Here is a 22841-nt window from a genome sequence, read left to right on the forward strand (position 1 = left end):
TTTCTTTCTTTTTTTTTTTTTTTTTTTTTTTTGGCATCAACTACATTCTGAGGATTATTACACCCAAGACTTTTTTGAGCAAGGAGTAGAGATTGTCACATTGTGGCCGGTTGATCCTGAAACCCTAGCTTGAATCAGAGATTGGAATTTGCATCAAGGGCAGCTTTCTGTGTAATGGCCAGCAGCCTACGAGATGGTCTGATATGGGATTTTTTTCTAGAAGCTATATTCATGCCAGAAATCAAAGGAGATTTTTCCTTCCTGGTGAGTCTTTTCTAATCAGATTTGTTATCTCCTGGTGAGTATGAGTATAGTATATGCAAAAATCCTCACAGAGAGCAGAATTGTACTCAAAGACAAAGAATGTCATCAGGGGCTAGCAATAGGTTGGCACCCTAAATGGAGTGAAGTAGCTTTAGCAAGTGATACAGAGAGTTGACTCCTGACACCAGCATTCCCTCAATAGGATACTATCTTCAGTGCTGTTCCAGGGCACCAGGAAGCCAAGGTTTTTGTTAAGATTTCTTGGACTTCCTTTCTTGTTTATTCCTGCAGCAAATAGTGTGGCTTCCGTCATGTTGAGAGTATCTCTTTTTCCTTAACAACCTGAAAAGACCCAGCACAGTATTAAAAATCAGACTGCTTTAATGCTAAATGTAGGTATGCTCAGACTTTCCTCTGAGCTATGACAGGACAAGGTATTTTTTAGCTTCACATGACAAGGGCTAACGACAGTACTCATTTTGACTCATCTTTTGAACATTACCAACACTGCAACCCCAGATTACAACCTTATTTTACCACAAGATCAAGCACTATGAATAAGAATTGCAGAGGCGAGGACTGAAGAAGCCACAGATATGGTTCTGGCTTGTGATGTCCTAGATTTCCCTTAAGCATATTAACTATTGCAAGATAAAGGTCAGCAGAATTAAAGAGATGAACCACAAAATTACTGGATTTCAGCTTTCATTGTGGAAGACTGAAGCAGTGGGAAAAAATAGAAGTATATGTCCATTATCATTTTGATAGTGGATTTTGTGTTTCACTTTTTTTTTTCCTAAAGAGCGTAATAGATCTTCCGAACTGCCAATATTCACAACATTCACTCTGTGCTTTCCTTATCATATAACTAATAACATACTGTCAGTTGATTGTATAATGGTTTTATTATTTCTAGAAATTATGTGAGGAAAGGAACTATGTCGTTGTTGTTTCATACATACCTAGTACCTAGCACAAAATTTATGGGATCCAGGGCAAAATTGAAATGTGGGATCCCTTGCTCAAACATTACTAAGAAATTCAAGACAATGCTAGCACAACATTAAAACAAGCACTGGACCTTCCTGGCCATGAAGCCCTGCTGGGACATGCAGGCATTCAGTATGTGCTGACTGAGTGACTTAGCAAATGGGTTTTTGCGATGAATAAATCTTTTATTCTGAACACTAGAAATGAAATACAAGAGAGTTTAGAGCTGTAACACCAATTGTTTCTCCAATAATCGATTTCAAATTTTCCTATTTTTAGTCCTACTTCTTGCCTAATGGTCCAGAATACTGAAATCTGGGTAGCTGTAAGAAAATAGATTAAATTTTGTGCTATCTTTCATTTCATTCTTGTTCATGTACAAGCTCGATAATTTTGACAATTCTCTTTTTTAGTCACTATATTCTAATTGCTTTGGATACATCAAGGTTAAAGCCTGAAAAACCCTCATTAATATATAAGGAGCTATAAATTCATATTAAGAATAGATTATGCATACACTGCCTTAGTAATACTAAAATAACAGAGTTGAAGAAAGTGCAGTTTCTTGCAAAACTAGTATGCCCTATATCTGGGAAGTCTCAAACCACTGATAAAGACCAGACTACTTTAGAAAGAATAATAACTTGAAGCTGAAATTTACTCAGTACATCACAAATCAATGACAAATAAGTTTCTCCACTCAGTCCCTGACAAAGTATTTTTTTTTTCAATTGAAGAAACAGACTTGATTTTTTCCAGAAATGCCCTGATTTTGGAACTGTCAGAGGAAATTTTTTTTGAAATAAATATATCTATCTGTAGTAATATGCTAAATCAGTTCATGCAGAATAATGGGTTTTTAAAAATAAGGTTCATTTTTGTTCCCTTACAGTTAAAAAAAAGTAATTTAATAATAAATCATGACGGGTTGCCTAAGGCAAATCCTATAATTTTTTTTTTTCCCAGAATCAAGTTTCTTATTACATATTGGCCTCATGAGACTTTGGATCCATTCCAAACTGTATCCATGCTACCCCTTTTCATCTTTAAACGGACTGGTTCCTATTTTTCTTCCTCTGTATTTCTTTAAAATGTATCATGAAAGTGGAAACTACATGGGTTATTCTTGCTCTTAATTGTATAACGGAAAGAGAAGAGTCCTTGAAAAAGGACAAACTTGTATTTGAATCTGTTTTGCTGATTTCCTCCTGTGTTGCCTTGGAAAGTTCTTTAATCTTTCCAAATCTCAGTTTTACCTTCTGTAATATGGAGATGATGCTTCCCTTACAATATTTGTTATAAGGATTCATGACAATACAGGTAAATTGAATGAGACATAAGTATTTGAAATATGAATTATGATGATGATCATTAATTCTCATAGCTAATTTTTTTCTTATAAAGTTTTTTCCTCTCACAACCAAAAGAATACATGCTCATCATATACTTAGAAGCCTCAAAAAGGGGAAAAACAAATTATCCACTATACTAAGAGGCTAACAATTTGACAGATTCATATCATGAATCATTTTTTTGTATGAATTTTTTACTTTAGCTAGTTAAGATCATACTTAATATATCTCTAATTTTTTGCTTCTTATATCATAAAAGTATTCCCATATCATTAAAATCTTTTGTTAAATGCCAGTTCATTTGTTTCTATGTAGTTCATTATATAAATGTCTCCCCTCCTTTTTTTGACTAAACTATCCAACCACCTTCATTTCAACAATTAAAAGGCCAAAAACACCTAAAAAATGATCTTAAGTAAATAAAAAAGATTTATTTATTCACTTGAGAAAGGGGTGGGAGGGTGTGGAATCTCAAGTAGACTCCATGCTGAGTATGGAGTCCAACAAAGTGTCATTCTGATATCATGACCTCAGCCAAAATCAAAAGCTGGACACTTAATTGTGTCACCCAGGCATCCCCCTAAATGATTATCTTTTAAATGTTGTGGTAATTTGGAAGAATGGACAGATTTTGGCCTTATACTCTCAGGTACAGACTCCTCTATTCCAAGGGCAGCTGTTCTTCAGTGACTTGACCTCAAAGCAGCTTCTTGGAACCAATGATAATAAAGTTGGCCCTGCCCACTATTCACACTTCCACACTAGGGAAAAAACCCTAACCATTTAAGCAAGAAAGTGAGTGTTTCTGAAATGACACATCATTATTACCATGTTGACAGAAATAAAAAGGTAACAGAAACTTATAAAGAGATGCTCTCAAACATTCAGCCTTTTGACCTCTTGAGACGTAAGACTTTAAATCAGAACAGCAAATGTAAGACTTTAAATCAGAAGAGCAAATGATAAAGAGAGAAAAAAAAAGTGGCTAGAGTAGCATTGTGGCCCAGCTCATGGTAGATGGTGAGCAACTTTCCATTCATTCAAGTCCAGCAGGAGGCATTGGGTCACAGAAACATTGACAAGACACAGGAATGGACTAAAAGTATAAAAGTACTAACCCTTTGGTAGTTTGCAAATTGAGAGTTAAGTATATTGGAAAGTGATACGATCATATATGTTGTTTGATGCCACTAGTTAACTTCTCATGCTTTAATGTGTGTCAGTGAAAAACAAAAGGATGAGAAATTTGTATGGCGGGAATATATGCCCAAGCTAACTGACTTTTTTTTTTAATTAAGATTTTATTTATTTATTCATGAGTTACACACAGAGAGAGGCAGAGACATAGGCAGAGGGAGAAGCAGGCTTCCCGTGGGGAGCCCAATACAGGACTTGATCCCAGGACCCCAGGATCATGACCTGAGCCGAAGGCAGATGTTCAACTGCTGAGCCACCCAGGCATCCCTAGCTAACTGACCTTTAAGATTAACTTGTATTGGTAGCAAAATAATGGACATCATAAGAAGTAAGTATAAGATGTAAAATAGTATTTTGAAATGAATCATAAAAATTAAGACCAGTGGTTTACAAACAATATTAAAAATCCTTGTCTTCTCCTTTGTGAAGTGCATTTTTTAAAGATGAGCCATAAATATGAGGGAGGAAATGAAGCAACATTTGCGTAAAGAGAAAATTGACCTTACAAACAAGTCTGAAAAGACAAATAAAGCAGTTAACTTTGTATATAAAAGTGATTCTTTTTGAATGTATCATAGTAGTGGGTTCTAATTTAATTTCAGAGGACTTGAAGAGAGGCAGGTCTTCCAGGACAGGTAACATATCCTGCAGGTAAATCCAGAAAGCAGGTAAAACTTTCTGGAAGAGATCTGGAAAGTTCTGAGTCCCATTAATTACTCAGAGTCTCAGTGTTGATACAAAAATGCAAACATTTGCTGGGACATTGGTGACTGGCTCTGGAGATCTTTACGGAGAGTGTGGCTTAATGAGTTACTCCTACCCATTGACTCTGTGCCCTGCCTCAGGGTTTCTTTCTATGGCCTTCCTCTTCCTCGCCATAGAATGCCAGGTGCGTTGTCTCTACTTTCCTCAACCTGTGACTTTGTGAGCTCTATAGCACCTGAAATTGGCCCTTCCTGGCTTCTTTTATTTTTAATTCCTCTTATTTCTGCCACTTTCAAAATCAATCAGATTTATGGTAATAAAGTGGCTTAAAGAGACCAAAAATATCATCGATTCCTCTAAAGATGATGATTAATAGTTTTCACCAAAATTGGGAAAGGTTGGTTGCATATAATGAAAAGAGACTGTATGAAAGCAGCAAGCCCAATGCCTAGCACAAGTAGGTAGACTACATGTATGTGATTATTTACTTTCCTTAGAATCAAAATCAAGTGTGTAGGTAAAAAAAACCTGAATGGAAGACAAAGCTGAAATGGTTATTATTCCCTGTTTCATATCATTTGGCCTTGTATTTAAGTTGACTGTGTTTTAATGGTAACTATTGATTAAAAAAAAAAAAGAAATCTCTCCAACACAAAGCAATAGATACACAACACATTAACTAGGCTAATCTTTAGGGGTTTTGTGTGTGTAAGTAGTTGTGACATTAATTTTATTTTGATTATCATTGCCCAGGTTATGTTGTATTAATAATGACATCAACAAAATAAAAGTTCATAGTGATTTATTAGTAGATTGAAAACAATATCTGTATTGGAAAGGAATTAATGGAAAATTTAATGATAGTCTAATAGGTAAGTCAATGACATAACTGGGAGTAAAGCTGTACTTTAAAGCCTATGACTACATGACCAACAGGAGAGCAGTGCAATCGATAAAGAGAACCAACTTAGATAACTCAAATTACTAAATGTTTTTTTCCTTTCATAATCAAAATATCATGCCTGCTTCAACACTGTGCCTGAATGAAAATTAAATCTGATCTAGTAAAGCAGCAACTAATTCACACCCAATTCCAAATCCAAGAATTAAACCTAATTACTGTCAAATAAAAAGATTATAGCACACAGGACATTACTGATCATTTGGTCCAGCCCTCTAGGTTTTTGGTTGACAAAACTGAAAAGTAGTTTGTACCTTGAAAATGATTTCTAAATTTACCGTGTCAAGTATTAGGTACTTCAACTTTTGAGGAACTTATCATACAGCTTTGCATAGCCACATACTCTACTTACTACACATTTCTACACTCTCCTTAGCATTTCCTTTTATTATATACTTATATGCTAGAGGACTTTGAAACTTGATAAAGATGAAGGGCAGCAGTATAATTAAATGAGCAATGTGGGAGACCTCTGAGGGCTAAGCCATAGAAAGGAAATCTACTTATTTATTGCTCCATGGAGTTCATTCTCATAGATTTACTGGGTATCTTACCATGAAGTGGCCCCAAATCACTACCATTAAAAAGTCAGGATATAATCTGTGGTTGACCTTTTATGAAGATAATGATAGATAAAACAATGTGGTCTTGAATTTTTTGCTAGTTAAACTAGTCATAATTTGTAAACTTAAACCCACTCAACTTGACTTTATTGTTTCAGGCAAAAAGGTTTGCATGTTTTACTTTGGAGAATTGCTTTTATTTTTTCCCCTGTTTGTGTTCAGAAGTGAACCTACTAATGCTCAATGAGAGTCAGCTTCCCAAGGGAGAATTAAAGAGCTTTTTAAATGGATGAACAGAAAATTCGTTTCTCTACATGCAAGGAATATTTCTTGTCTGTTGAATAGAAGTAACTTTACTTTCCACTGTTTGTTGAATTTTTTTCTTCTTTTTTGAATTGTGAGGGAATACCCAGAGCAGATCATTGCTGGGCAGGGCACAGGCCTTTCAAATAGAATGCAGTGGAAGGTTCTTAAAAGTATAAATTGTCTACCTGGAGATAGAAGCTGCCTATGGATTTCCCCTGATGCAATTTTTCATCCTGATTTGTTCATTCCTTCACAGGGAAAACAGCTACAGGGCGTCTTGAGGGCGAGGAAGTGATAAGGGAACTCCGCCTTAAACAAAACCAACTCCAATCTGAAGTGAGTCTGTGAAAGCTGGGAGGTTCTTGTTAGAAGTTTATAAACTTTGTAACTCGCCAATGTTCAAATCTCGTTTCAGTTTTCCCACAGTGATTAACAATGACACTTTTAAATAAAAAGGGCCTTTGTGTTTGTCTTCAAAGGCTGCTATCCCTACCTGGACCTGAGGTGGTGGTGGTGGTAGGCCGGATGGTTTCCTGCCACAGCCTGCATCTGAGAAAGAAACCCTGAAGGGCCTTGAATTTGACAATCAGAGCAACAGAAAGGAAGCAGTGAGGCTAGAGGTTGCCGGTGGAACTGAGGAGTGATCCTGCCACTGAGAGGTTTCTAAGCAGAAGTGTACTATTTTTCTTTCTTTCTTTCTTTCTTTCTTTCTTTCTTTCTTTCTTTCTTTCTTTCTTTCTTTCTTTCTTTCTTTCTTCTTTCTTTATTTCTTTTCTTTCTTTCTTTCTTTCTTTCTTTCTTTCTTTCTTTCTTTCTTTTTCTTTCTTTCTTTCTTTCTTTCTTTCTTTCCTTTTTTCTTCTTTCTTTCTTCCTTCCTTCCTTCTTCTCTTTCTTTCTTTTTTTAAGATTTTATTTATTTAGAGAGAAAACATGAGCAGGGGAGGGGCAGAAGGAGAGGGCAGGGTAGCAGGCTCCCCACTAAGCAGGGAGCCCGACATGGGGCTCCATCCCAGGACCTTGAGATCATGACCCGTGCAGAAGGCAGAGTCTCAACTGACTGTGCCACCCAGGGGCCCTCTACTATTTTCTATTATTTCTATTTCTTTTTTTTAAAAAAAGATTTTATTTATTAATTCATGAGAGACACAGGCAGAGACACAGGCAGAGGTAGAAGCAGGCTCCATGCAGGGAGCCCGATGCGGTACTCGATCCCAGGACTCCGGGATCACGCCTTGAGCCACAAGCAGATGCTCAACCACTGTGCCATCCAGGTGCCCCCTATTATTTCTGTTTCTATGATATGTATGCTAGATAAATTAATACAAAGCAATTGAGGCACCTGGGAGAGAACAGAAATGTTAAGAGAAGGTGAGATGTCAGGAAATCTGAGTTCAGATCCAGTTTATATCATTTACTGGATTAAAGTATTTTGCTTTTCTAAGCATCAGCTTCTTTTTCTATAATGTAAGATTTTTTTTTCTCTGTGAAATTAAAGAGAAAGGATCTACTTGATACCTGGCACCGATGCAGCGATCAATAAAATATCCATTTATTCAGAGTTAACAAGTTCTTAAAATTGCTCAGTAACAATAGGCATCTGTAAAGAATGAGGAAGAAAAGAGATAAAGTTTGCTTTCAAATGTGTGTTTGAGTGAATTACTGAGCAGTGCAACTCTGGTTTTTAGATGCTTATAAGTTTTCTTTTGAGTTACCACTGTGGTGAGGGTATAAGTAAGTACATTAACTTAACGAATGTAGGAAAGTACTTTTGTGGGCTGATATGTCTAAAATATACCACACCCTTATTCTAGAATTGGTCAGGGTGAATGCTGTTCTGTTGCCTTTCCCAAATGCATTTCTGAGCCTAGCAGTTTGTTGAAAGAGACACGAACAGTGAAAGCGTCGTGCTCATTCCTCCCAATGTGATTTGATTTGTTTTGTCTATCAAGATTTTAATGACTTAAATAAAGGGGTCTCCACCACTTCCCTTGGGGTGGGGGCATATCAATTGGATAGCATAAAAGCTTACGGAATGGAGAAATTGCTTTGGAGATATCACAGATAAAAGTATCCATTGCACTTATCTTTTGCATAGTGACTTTGATAAAGAAAGATTCTTTGTGACTCAGGTCACACCAAATGAAGTGGCTCCTTAGCTACCCGGCCACTGGAGCAGCATGGGAGGAAAATGAGTGGAGGCCGCAGGTGTGGTCTTAGGCATCCTCTATTACCTGTGCTTTAATCCAGCGTGACTGTGGAAATGGTCAGATCCCTATCACACTTGAACCTCTGAGTCTCTCACTGAGTATTGAGTATATATTATATAATTTATATATATTATATATATATAATGAGTATAATACATACTCATTACTCAATATAGTATATAATGAGTATAATGAGTATATAATAAATATATAATAAATATATAATAAATACATCCAGGGTTGGCTTCTTTCTGAATATTGACTCTAAAAGTAGCAGAGTCAAACAACAATGAAAAACAGAACTAAACATTGACTAATTCAAATATCCTGTTTTCCAAAAACAGTGCTATGCATTTAGATGTTTTTTGAGGGGACTCAGTGTTTTGCTCTAACAGTGATTCCTTATGTTGCTACAAATAAAGCTATAAAATATGAGTTAAATAAAAAGCTCAATGACTATAGTTTGTATTCTTTGCCACGCCGGCGTTTCTCATCTGTAGGTCTTGTTACCGCAGAAGGCAGCATGGGGAAGTGATTGACAGCATGTGTTCTAGAAGCCTGGGCCCTGGTCACAGCTCAGCCCTTTCCCAGTTGTGTGACTCTGGTCAAGGTGCTTAACCTCTCTGTGCCTCAGTTTCCTAATTAAAACAAAAACAAAAACAAGGAAAACAAAAGCACCTGTAAAGCAGGGTTAATCTGAGGATTAAATGAATTAGCATTCGGTGCTTAGAACTGGGCCTGGATCTTAATAAATGCTGGGTACACTTGTGTTTACCTAGGAATATCTATCTCTTTGGCTAGACTCTAAGGGACAAAGAGAGATGTTTTATCACCATTTTATTCTCAGCATCTACCATAATGGCTGATGCACAATAAAAAGAGCTGCCAAAAAAATAGGCTCATCAAACTGAACATAAGTGATAAAATTTGTTAGAATAACAAAAAAAACCCTGTAAATTTTAGTCAATAATGTGTCAATATCAGTTCACTCGTGTAACAAATGTACCACACTAATGCAAGATGTTGACAATAGGGAAATCTCTGTGCCTGGAGGAGGTAGAGGGTGGGTATATTTAACTCTTCTGCTCGATTTTTCCGTTAATCTAAAATGGTACTTAAAAAGTAAAGTCAATTAATTACACAGAAAATAAGTAAAATAAGGAGTTACTAATGAGATTCAGTCTAATTAGCTAATGAGATTCAGTCCTCCACGGTCAGATTGCAAAATGACTGAATTAAGATAAACTGAATTAAAGGATTTAGGAAAACCTTACACTGAAGAGTGTCTTGTCAGAACACCAAGGCTCCATCTAAAAGTGTGATTGTGGGATCTCTGGGTGGCGCCACGGCTTGGCGCCTGCCTTTGGCCCAGGGCGTGATCCTGGAGACCCGGGATCGAGTCCCACGTCGGGCTCCCGGTGCATGGAGCCTGCTTCTCCCTCTGCCTGTGTCTCTGCCTCTCTCTCTCTCTGTGACTATCATAAGTAAATAAAAATTTTTTAAAAAATTCAAAAAATAAATAAATAAATAAGAGTGTGATTGCTTACTCTCCCCAACTGCAAACAAATAAGAGCTCACTTAGGAACAGTGAAAGACCTAATTGGCTGCAGAGATGGCCCATAGAAATATTGACAACAATATACGCTACAGTTTACATTTTGCATTAAGTTGCTTTGCTTGTTCATAAGTCTAGTCCTAAAATAGTAATTATACTGTTTTCAGAACATTGAAGCTACATCTAATAATTAACAACAAAAAATCTCCAGAATGCTCAAAACCCAGTAAACGCCAGACTGATTAAACACTGGCACCCTAAGGAACAGGTATCTAATAAATACCTGGGAAAGGAGTAAAATTAAACAAGGGGACTATGGCCTTGCACACACTACCACCCTGGAGTTGCCTGCGCTGCCCAGCATGGTCAACCCCACCTTATTCTTGGACATTCTCCTAGACTGGTAGCCCTCAAAGTCTCCTTTGAACTGTTTGCAGACAAAATTCCAAGGACAGAAGAGAATGTTTATGCCCTGAGCTCTGGGGAGAAAGGACTTGGTTATAAAGGCAGTATTCCAGGATTTCTGCGCCAGGGTGGTGACTTCATGAGCCGTAATGGCACTGGGGGTGAGTCCACCTATGGGGAGAAGTTTGATGATGAAAATATCATCCTGAAGCAGAGAGGACCTGGCATGTTGTCTATGGCTAATGCTGGACCTGACACAAATGGTTCCCTGTGTTTCCTCTGCACTGCCAACACTGAGTGGTTGGATGGCAAGCATGTGGTTTCTGGCAAGGAGAAAGAGGGCAGGAGTATTGTGGAAGCCGTGGAGCCCTTTGGGTCCAGGAAAGGCAAGGCCAGCAAGATCACCATTGCTGACTGTGGACAAATCTAAGAAATTTGACTTGTGTTTTAAATCTTAGCTACCAGACCATTCTCTCTGTAGCTCAGGAGAGCAGATCTTCACCCCCATCTGTCCAAAATATCCTGTCATCTTTGAACTGTTGCTGCAATTCTATGGGCTCCGTATTTTCCTGCTTCCCTCCAAGTCTAGCCAGATTGCAGAGTTAAGTTTATGATTATGAAATGAAAAATAAACAACAACAAATAAAATAAAAATAAACAAGGGGACTATATAAGGAATGCTTTTTCCTCAGTGGAATAGGGTCACATGCAGAATTACTTTATATAAATCACGATCACACCCTCAAATTTTCTCCCAGAGGTTTTTGATCTAACAAAATTACAAATATACAGCTTCATTATATATGAGACATGGACTATTTATAAATATATAAAAACAATCACAGAAAGGTTATTGGAAAGAAGATTAAGTATACATATAATCTGGGGTACAAATTTAATTTTGTGATTAACCCATGTAGAAGTTGCATTCTATTCAACGTTCCCTAATTTTTAAGTAGAGAAAACCAGAACCTCTTAGTTTCTCCTTCAGCAGCATTTTCTCAGAATTGAGGTACTGAGGTGTATACTTTTTTTAAGGGAAAAAATAATGTTTAATTTAAAATAATTTAATAACCTTTTTATTTGTATGCAGATGAAAAGAAATGTTCAGAAAGATACTTAGGGGACTGTTTGCATCATGCTATTTGAAGAAATATATCAAACCTGTAGGCATCTGTGTCCTCAGGAGATCTTGATTTTGATGAGAAAACAAAGGCAATAAAAGATAATAAGCAACATAAAGTACCTTCTAAGTGTCTAGCACTGCTCTAAACATATGGGGATACATCAGAGAACCAAATGGATTATAAACCCTGCCTTGACACAGTTCACCTTTCCTCAAGGAGGCAAGCTAAACTGCATGGCTCAGTTTTGTCCTTCAGGTATAATGTGATATGAGGAGGAAATACTGGATAGAAAGTGTGTTGTGTTTTTGTAAAGGAGCTATCTTTAAAAGAAAGAAAGAAAAAAAAGGAGTAATCTCTTATATCAAAAGGAAGGCTAGTCAAGCAGAGATAGAATGGGATGGGATGGGAGAATGTGTTGGTGGTGTCCTGAATTTGCATACTGATTTGTCTGTTGTCTGCTTGTGAGCGGTAGAGCCATCCTGAGCCATAACTTCTTTATCTGTACAATGGACCATTATCATGACAACATGAGATGATGTGCTACACTGTCAAATTTCTAAATCCAAGATTTTTATTTCTATTGAATATCATTATCTTTTATAGCTCACTGAAGAGATTAACCAGAGATTAACCAGATTATCTCTGGTTCTTAGATTTATCTATTGAGCTATGAGATCCAATACAACTAGTTGGGTTGTTGGTGCAACTTCCTGTGTATGTTTATGTCAAGGTGCCAGACGGTGAGTGGGCTCTGTCTCCACCTTTATTCTGATGTAAGCTTGACTTCCTTTTTTTTTTTTTAAATTAAATTAAAAGAATCTCATTGGGATTTAGCTTTCAAGCTATAACAGGCCTTAAACACAATGTCAGGTCTTGGCAGAACTTGGTAGAATTATTTGGCAGAATTTGGCTTTGAGAAAATAAAAAAGCAAGCTCTAGTGGATGGGAAATAATAACCAACAGGAAAAAAAAATTGGTGCAATCATACACAGACAATTTAGGATGTGTGTTCCTGGAGCAAATAAGGAATAATGTTAGATTTACAATGACTGGCCTTTGGAAAGTATTAGTAGCTTTATTCTAGAAATGGTAGAGAGAATTGGAGAAGGGATTTATTCTTGTGACATTCTAAGTATATAAAAGCACTTGATACATGTCATCTCGTTTTCTTTCAAAAATTACTTGGGTAGGAGAAAGCAGGTAAATATAATTTTTCCATGTTTATAAACACAAGAATTTTGATTCTTAAGTTCAAGACTAAGTTGGACAGGGACTCAAGGTAAGAAAGCAGTCCTCTCTCCATCAGCTTGCACACTTCTTTTTCTACTTTTCTAATCACAGCAGCCAGACATATTTAGGAAGGAATCAACACTATTAGTGGCCAGTTTCACTGATCCTGAAGGATGAAAAGAAGGCATTTTAAATACTTTCTTTACTCAAGGTTCTTTTCTTTTGGTTCATATTTGGCACCTGAGTGGCACAATTGGTTAAGTGCCCAACTCTCAATTTTGGCTCAGGTCATGATTTCAGGGTCATGGAATCAAACCCCACATCAGGCTCCAAACTCAGCACAGAGGCTGCTTGTCCCTCTTCCTCTGCTCCCCCTCTCCCCACTCTCTCTTTCTCCCTCTGTCAGATAAATAAAATATTTTTTAAAAATCGTAAACTTCCCTGCTTCCTGGTTACAACTACCAGCATAGCTCCTAACTGGGCCAAGGCACCGTTGCACTTCTCTTGAAGATTGTAACAATGGCATGGTGGAGCTTTGAGCTTAAAATGTAGCATCTATCAATTCCTTTAAAAGCTTCTTACGAATATGTAAGGTCAAAATTATCTAATAGATTATAAACACACAATGGTTTACTTGTGAGAAAATTGCAGAGCTTGGAGTCAAAAATTGATTTTGATCCCCACTTAGCACCACAATTAGTAATCGTAAAATCTTGGGCTGATGACTGAGCCTCTCTGAGCCTCAGTTTCTTCATTTATGAAATTGGAGTCATAATACCAGTATCATTTAAGGCACAGGATATTTTTACCAGGATAGTTGGCTAGATAGATAGGTATGAAAATATATGTGGTAACATACATTAATGTACCTGAGAATACATATGATCATATATATTATCCACAATGTTAAGAGTGATGAAATGTGTTAAACATATTAGCCTTATTATAAGTCTGTGAAATAAACATAATTGGGATTTAATATATAATATTTAATGAAATCTAAGATGCCATAGATTTTAAGTCACATCATTCTTTTAGTCCTCACTATAAGAGAAAAAGACATTGTCAACTAAATTAGGACGCAAAGCTAAGATGCATCCTGATTCCAGAGACATTAACATCTGAAAAAAAGTTCATCTTATTTTAATTGACAGGATGTGGAGGATTACATTGTCACCTTCATTTAATTTACATATGTGTCATTTTAGACTTAACTGTTGTGAAAGGAGCCTGTTCACTTTAGAAGTGATAAATCTAAAAAATATATATGTATAAATCTGAGGATAGTATCCTGGCAGTCAAGAGCCTAGGTTCTGGCATGATAGACTGACTTAAAATCTATTTTCTACTATTTAACTAGCTGTGCGATCCTTGCTAATTAGCCATTACTGTTAATCATCATCATCATCATTATTATTGTTACAAATATTGTTTATGATGTGAGACAACAAACAATCCCCATAGGAACTTGTTAGGGTTGGTTAGAGAAAATTAATCCTATCTATGCATATTTGAAATATTTTCTATTGATCATAGAACTGAGTGGAAATTTAGCTGATTCAAGGCAACACATCTCCATTTCTGTAGAAACAGCTCGGAGCACTCATGCTGCTGACAGTGGGTCAGAATCTGATGGATGAAATGCTCATACATACATATGACTACAGTGTGCTAATAAATCATTTCCTCCAAATGGTGCTCCTGTCATCATGTGAAGCAGTTAACAGAGCAACGCTCCTCAGAAAACATTTGGAACAAATGTGCACTCTTTTAAAAATATGTTATATTTTATTTAAACCAAATACTGTCATGCTCATTTCAATTTTATTCATAATATGTAAGAATATATTCTATTTTTGCTGGAAGAAAAAAATACTCTATTGAAGTCAACATGTTTTGCTTTTTGTGAGCCGTAATGTGATATATAAATGATACATAAATTATTTATCAAAAAGTCCAGGATGCAGAAAAAGGGTTTCATCTTTTTCCTTTTGGATTTGTAGAAAGAAGCTTCTTGCCACTGTCAACTTGTGTACTGTGTAGAACAGACAAACTGCTAAAACTCTTGGGCTTCAGATTGGTGACTCTTAACATGCAGATAATATCAATTCAGCAAAAAGTTGTGAGAATAAACAGATAATATAAAGTGATAAAAATATGTAATATGGACTCAAATATGCTAGTTGCTCTCTCTTTCCCTCCTCTTAGAATGATGTAGGCTTTCTTTTCTTTCCATTTTGGGTTCTCCAAAGGGCCAAACTCTTTATTTTGACATTCCTAGAGACTCACCTATGACATATCTGAATGAGAATTTGATAGCATGAATTAAAGACTTTTCCTTTGTATTTAAAATATGTTTTCAAAATGAATATTGAGTATGGCTGGGAGCAGGATTACTGACTCTGTCGCTAACATTTCCCATCCAGCCTAAGCGAAATATCACTGTCCTCTTATGCCAAGAAGCAGGGTTGGGTTTAGCTTTAAAGTTTACCAAATGTGTGCTTAGGCAAACTTTGCTACTCAATTTGGATGGCATTGGCTGAGCCTTAGTTTGTCTGCTGTACAAGGTTCAAATCAACTGTGTAACGGAGGGAATTTTTGCAATGTCAAGACATGGTAATCATTCTCTGGGCTTCTCTGAGGCTTATAAAGACAGCATATTTTTAGATTTTTGATCTCCAGCCTCCAGTTCATCCATGGTCCTGTGCTGCTTTCTATAAAATTAAGTCTCTGAGTGGCTGTCTGAGTAACCATAAAAGAATGTTTATGCAGCAGGAACAGTTTTCTTGGACAGTTTTTCACCAAGGTCAGCAGTGAGCCTCTGGCCTTCTGACACTTTGAACTTCTTAATGTGACACTTTTTGCATCAGTTATCCAGAGAGAAGCATTGTCAGTACAACAGGAATTGGCTTATGTCAAGCTGACACAGCTCGACTGTCAGCTTGAGGGAGGGAGACGGCTGGTATACAGGCCTCCTTGCAAGGAGGCCCAAAGCTCAGTTGGCATTGCCTAATCAGGAAATAAATGACATTTGTGATTCAGGATCACATTGTAACTTACATAAAGTTTGTGACTACCAAAATTAAAAAACATGATTCCAGGAGTGTCAACGGCTTCTTCTCAGCATTCAATTCAACTTTGTTTTTAATTGCACAGACCTCACTGCCTGAGTATGTCAAATTCACTTTTTCCTTTCCTTTTTGGATGGCAATGTGCGGAATGCCCTTGCATAAACACAGCCAGGGCATGAGCACAGTTCTACTTCATTTCCTCAACTCTTTGTTTTGCTATTCCCTCATTGTCCTGTGTCTGCATTCCTTGACTACTGATGGATTCAGTCAGCATCACCCAAGGAGGTATGTAGAGGGATTCATGAAGTAAAAGGCCAAGGAAAAGGTCAAGTTAAAAAGAAAAAGAAAAAGAAAAAAGTAGGTATATTAGTCAGGGTTTTCCAGAATCAAGAGGCTTCTCCCCATTTTTCTATTGAGAATTCTGTATTTTTTCATACTGATTTGTAGGAATCCTTTGTACCTGCTATATACAAATCTTCTTTCAGATAGATGTCTTGCAAGTATCTTCTCCCTTTCTGAGTTGCTTTTCTCTATGTTAATGATGTGTTTGTATGAACAAAAGTTGTAAATTGTAATATATTCTAATTTATCATTTTCCCCTTTAGATTAGTGTTTTTGTGTGCTCTGTTTAAGAAATCTCAAAAAAAAAAAAAAAAAAAAAAAAAAAAAAAAAAAAAGAAAGAAAGAAAGAAAAAGAAATCTCCCCTCTCCAGGATCTTTCACTTTTATGTCTAAAATCGATCTCAAACTGGTTTTTGTGAACGGTGTGGTAAGAGTCAAGATTTGTTTTTTCCGTATGAATACTGAGTTGACCAGACACTGTTTATTGAAAAGACCATCATTCCCCATGAATTAAATGTTTCTACAAAAAAATAAAAATAAAAGGGGGGGGGGGCAGCCCGGGTGGCTCAGCGGTTTAGCGCCGCCTTCAGCCCAAGGCCGGATCCTTCAGACCTGGGATCGAGTCCCACATCAGGCTCCCTGTGTGGAACCTGCTTCTCCCTCTGCCTGTGTCCCTCTCCCTCTCCCTCTCTGTGTCTGTCATGAATAAATAAATAAAATCTTAAAAAAAAAAAACTTAAATGAGCTGTAACAAATCAATTCTCTAAAAAACAAAACAAAACAAAAAAACATCCCCCCAACACACATAACGTACATCTCTCTCTTATCTATCTATCTATCTATCTATCTATCTATCTATCTATCATCTATCTATCATCTATCAAAAGGGAGAAAGAGAGTTTAAGAAGTTGATTCATGCTGGGATCCCTGGGTGGCGCAGCGGTTTGGCACCTGCCTTTGGCCCAGGGCGCGATCCTGGAGACCCGGGATCGAATCCCACATCGGGCTCCCAGTGCATGGAGCCTGCTTCTCCCTCTGCCTATGTCTCTGCCTCTCTCTCTCTCTTTCTCTCTGTGACTATCATAAAAAAAAAATAATAAAAAAAAAAGAAGTTGATTCATGCTACCATATGGGCAGGCAAGTTTGTAATATGCAGGTCAGGCTGACAGGCTGGGGATCTAAAAAGAGTTGATGTGGCAATTAAGAGTCCAAAGGCAGTCTGGAGACACTTCCTTCTTCCTCGGAGGACCTCGGTCTTTTCCTCTTAATGTCTCCAACTGATTGAATGAAGCCCCCCATGTTATGGAAGACAGTGTGCTGTCTTCAAAATCTGCTGATTTAGATGTTAATCACAACTAAAAAGTATCTTCACTCCAACATCTAGATTGGTGTTCAATCAAACACCTGGGTGTCAGGGCTACTTAAGGTGACACATAAAATTAACCACCATATTGGGATATTCACTTACAATAATTGAAAGAACATTTAGACTGTAAAATTTAGTAAACAAAATATATTTTACAAAGAAAATGAAAAAAAAAAGCCGTAATTGTAAATGATTTTTAAGTCCATCAAAAATCAGTATGATATTGGCCAATGTTCTGAGATCACAGGACTCAGGCCAAAAAATTAACATAAACTCTATTACCCTACTCCTTTGAATTCCATTTATTTTTTAAAGATTTTATTTTTTTTATTCGTGAGAGACACACACACACACAGAGGCAGAGACAGGCAGAGGGAGAAGCAGGGTCCATGCAGGGAGCCCGAAGCTGGACTCGATCCTGAGTCTCCAGGATCACAACCTGGGCTGAAGGTGGCACTAAACCTCTGAGCCACCAGGGCTGCCCTGAATTCCATTTTTGGATAATTTCTTAGACTTGTCTTTGAGGCTACTTATGATAATTTTTTCATATTTTTTTTCTAGTGCATTTAAAAAAAAAGATTTATTTATTTGTTTTAGAACGAGAGAGAGATTGGAGCAGGGGCAAGGGACAGAGGGAGAGGTAGAAAGAAACTCCGGCACATTCCACAATGAGCACCAAGCCAGATGTGGGGGCTGGATCTCATGAAACTGAGATCATGACCTGAGCTGAAACGAAGAGTCAGTCAGGTGCTTAACCAACTGCATCACCCAGGTGCCCCTCTGGTGCATTTTATGGATAAAATTCTTTGTTCTGACTCTTAAAAATGAATAAAAATATGCAAAGATAAACCACACCATTTAATTTCACATATTTAATATGTTCATCACACTCGAACTAAAACATTTTGAACTAAATATAGCACATGTATCTTTCAATATATATATAACATTTATTGTGTCTGAAACAGAATTCAGCGACCATTGGGAATAAGAGCAAGCACTTTCATGCTTTATTTCATTGGCATGTTATTATCTCAAGCCTTGATTAAAGAGGAGGGACATCCTAGGAGTTAGCTGAATTCTAATGACCCTTCTAAGTAATCCTAAAAAGTTGGCTTTGCTATTTTGATTCTCTGATTTTTTAAATCACTTATTTATGAAGCTTTCTTATTTGATTTCTAATGTTGGATGGACTTATTAGGCATGTAATCAGCCTTCCTGAATGACTGAAACAACTATCTACCTAGTGGCAGATTTCAATACTTCTTAAAGTCCATCCTGCTGATTTCAATAATACAATTTTGAGTTAAAATACCAAAAGCAAATTCAACTGGAGATAGTCATCAGTGGCAAGGTGGGACGAATTTGCATGTGTAAGCAAAGGAGTAGGAGGAGCAAGAAAATCAAAGAAGTGCCACCAAACACAGGATGTGTCATATTTCTAACCCCATTAATTTAAATTGCTAACCAAAATAAATGCAACTCTTCTCATCTTCAAAGCACTTCATAAAAGAAAACAAAATTAAGTACCATAATACTAGGGTGATTCCTATTTTGCTGATGAAGAAACAGATGAGAAACCCTAATGTCCTTTCTAAGGTAGCAGTGGAGCTTTGACAAAACCGGGATTAAACAAAGAGCTCCCTGCCCCAACTTCATCAGGGCACTTGTCTGCCTCGATGCTGCAAACCGGTGCAGATGAATCATCACTGAAAGCTGGCAGTCTGGTTGCCTTGCCACATGGAAACATGTGAGCGCCGGATTCTCTGAGAGGCCGGGGGTTGGGGGGAGGGGGAGGGGGGAAATTGTTGATCCAGTCTGGGTTAATGCACGGGGCAACCAAAATTCAGCAGCACTGTCTCAGGTTAACACAGAAGAAGACAGAGAAAACCCTGACAGGGACAGGGAGATGCTCAAAACGTTTGCAGTGCCACCCCAGGAAAATTCAAAACAAAGTAATAAAAGGAAAGTTGATCTGTTTGGAGCGCTGCTCAGGAATTACAGCCTTTTGGTGCCGAAATCTCCTCCCTGAGGAGAGCTATCAATTCTGAAAAGTGCACCCAGTTTTAGGAAGACTTCTTTCCGAGACAGCCTTCTGACTTGATCTGTTGGAACGGTTGGGTTTTCCTTTAGACTGTTTGCTGTTTATTTGCAACATGGACATCAAACAGCCTGGGGAGCTCTATACAGTCTAGTTTAAGAAAAACTTTGTCTTATAACATCATGGGTTTGTCTCCAATAGACTGGACAGTTTGTAGCTGTTTGGACACAGAGATATTTCTGGGAGTGTGAAAATTTCTGCCACCATCGACACACAAAGGATGCAGGGCCACATGGTCTGAACCAAATACGCTTCTTGGCCTCACTTCCCTTTGCAGCCCCTGATCCATACGTGAATGTGAAATGAATTACATTTCAGTCAGAAACAAAGTGAAAATCTTAGAGTCTGAAAAAGTTGCACATTTAGCTTGGCTTCTTTCTGAATAAGGCATTTTCCAAGCAACATAGACCAGATCTCACATAAATGTCATTTACCCAGACTGCAGTGAGTAAAATTATCCATTAAGTAAATCACAGGCACTGTTAACATTTCCCTTGCTACAATATCCAACAATGATTTAAAAAAGAAATTGCTGGTCTCCAGAAGAAAGATGGCTGAGGTTACTGTAGAAGACGATGGGAGTGTTCCCTTGTAATCTATAATATTTTCCTAAATTAACAACCAAAAAGATGTCAGAAGCAAGCAGGTCTGAGCCAGTACGGTATGCTACAGGCTTATGAAATCTGAGGATCGGACTTGTCACATCATGATTTTCCCTCCCAAGCTACACACCCAATGTCAGCGTGCCTTCTCCCAAGGGGTTTCTTAAGCTCCCCTTTTAGTTGTTATTTCGAGAAGTTGATGTAAAGATTTATGAGGCAACTGAAAAATATTCCTGAAAAATATTTCTCTTCGTTAGCAAATATTTGGCTTTGAGGCTTGGTATTCCTGTCTTTCCTTTCAAAGATGCCCAGTGGAGTCAGAGTAGAAGGTCCCCTGGAGGAAGCCTTGGTGAGGAAGCCTAATTTTCACAGCGGCAGGCAGTGAACACATAGTAGAATGTAGAACGAGCTGCTATTGCCTCTGCCACAGCCCATGCCCACTTGCGGGTAAAATCACACTGTGTTAATCGTCTATGAGGGCCAACAGCGAAGCTCTAAGAAAGAGAGAGAGGGAACCAAACCCACAGGAATGGAACTCCTGCTTCCACCAATATCTAGTCTCATGGAATGTCAGCTGTGTTCATCGAAGGATGCCAGCAAGTCCTTGCTGACGACTATTTTCCACACTGACCCCAAATCAGAGATTTAATTTAGTGTTTCTTGAAGGCATTTTGGCTTGTTCTAGTCATAAACTAAAATACATAAGGCTCTGGAGAGTTGAGGGGGGGAGCACCTCTTAGGAGGAATTTGAATGCCACTTGAAAATAGGTCTGTAAGAAGGAAACAAAGCCATGCTCCCCAAATGACAGATGAGTAGAAGGACGGTGGTGGAACACTGAAGACACACCACTGCCTGATTTTGCCCAGAAGTTGCTATGTCCAGATGTAGCAGAGCTGGCAAGTTTTCAACGGATTACACGGGATCGAGCTGTCTATCCATTTTCTAGACCAAGGCTTTACTCAGTTAAATGAAAGCTTGAACAATTTGTGCGAGAAACATCCCGGTGGCATGGGCGGGAAGAAATAAAAGAAGACAAACAGTGCACTAAAAGAGGGTATCATTTTTCACGTTTTCGTTAATTTGGGAAGATGGAGGCTAATATTTTAGGCCATATTTGACAATCTAGAAATGGAAGAGCTCTGAAAAATGTTTCAACAGAAATCTCCATCAACATGATCAATATGAGAGACCTAATACCAACTGTGATGAGAACTGATATATACAGATTGCTCTGAATGGCACTTGCTGGTAGGAAGGAGTGTGGTGCTCTAGTTTAAAACCAAACACACCTATTAATATTTAGTCCTCTAGTATATCCTGGACCTTTCCTGTCTCTGTGAGTTATAGGAAGACACAGCTGACCCGTGAGTGACATGATTTGAACTGTGTAGATCCACTTACATGGATTTTTTTTCTGTAAATATAGTACAGTGCTGCAAGTGTATTTCCCCTTCCTTATGATTTTCCTAATAACATTTTCTTTTCTCTAGCTTACTTTATTGTAAGAATAGAGATTAGATACATTCAGCATACAAAATGTGGGTTAATCAACTGCTTATGGTATCAGTAAGGCTTCAGGTCAACAGTAGGCTCTTCATAGTTAAGTTTTTGGGGAGTCAAAAGTTTTATGTGGATTTTCGACCATAGGGGCATTGGCACCTCTAACCCCCATGCTACTAAAGGGTCAACTATAAAACAAATAGGAATTTTACTCTTCTGTTCCAAGGCCAGAACCAGTGATCGCTCTTCCTTCATGTGGCCCCCTGTCTTCTCATCTTGCTTTGGTAACTCCCTTCTCTGCACTTCTTGGCCTTCTGCTGTGCCTCTGTGACGGCACTTGTTCAACTTGTTTTATAGTCAGATGCTTGTCTGTTATTTTCTCCCATCAGACTATAAAATACTCTTTGAGGGTGGAGGACTTACCTTACTCTTCTCTCTCTCTATTCTTGTTGCGCACCCAATTCTTGCTTAATAAATAGTTTCAAATTGAATTTTTATATTGAATTTTATTACCTAACTTAGCACTAAACCATCTAAAATATTTTAAAAATCATAATCGCTTGGGTTTATACAGTATGTCTTCTCTAATACCTAACTTGGATATCTCGTCTGGTTTCACTTCATCTCTGTAATAAAAAATAGACTTTGTTCCCCTCAGGCTTAGTGATAAGAACTAAAACACAAAAGGGAAAAATAAATGTTTCAAAGAAGGTCAGTGACAGAAGGATCAAAAGTCTATCAGAAACAAGATCCTGAAAAAAAAAAAAAAAAAGAAACAGGATCCTGAAGTCCTTCTCAATGGTGTATACACAAGCCCAAGAATTGGGATTTGCCGGAGCGCCTTTAACTGTCTGGGATCTCACATTCTATAAACCTTAAGTAGCAGCTCTGCTACCTGAGCAGTATTTCATTGATAACTGATGCTCAGCACACACAATAGTAGAATAAAGAGTATAAGAGTGCCACTTACTTTTAACTCTTCAGAGGAGTGTGGGC

General features: G+C 37.7%; 1 long non-coding RNA gene and 1 pseudogene across 1 annotated transcript; both read left to right on the forward strand.

Moving 5' to 3' along the window:
* The first annotated feature begins 49 nt into the window (after window positions 1–49).
* LOC140617954 (uncharacterized) lies at window positions 50–7011 on the forward strand. Its single transcript, XR_012018138.1, has 3 exons — window positions 50–264; window positions 6595–6674; window positions 6818–7011. It is a non-coding gene; the product is annotated as an uncharacterized lncRNA (long non-coding RNA).
* A 3451-nt stretch (window positions 7012–10462) lies between these two features.
* Window positions 10463–10935, forward strand: LOC140617988 (peptidyl-prolyl cis-trans isomerase A pseudogene; annotated as a pseudogene).
* The last annotated feature ends 11906 nt before the right edge of the window (window positions 10936–22841 follow it).

This window comes from Canis lupus, chromosome 1 (assembly GCF_048164855.1).
Source record: "Canis lupus baileyi chromosome 1, mCanLup2.hap1, whole genome shotgun sequence".
NCBI classification, from domain to species: domain Eukaryota; kingdom Metazoa; phylum Chordata; class Mammalia; order Carnivora; family Canidae; genus Canis; species Canis lupus.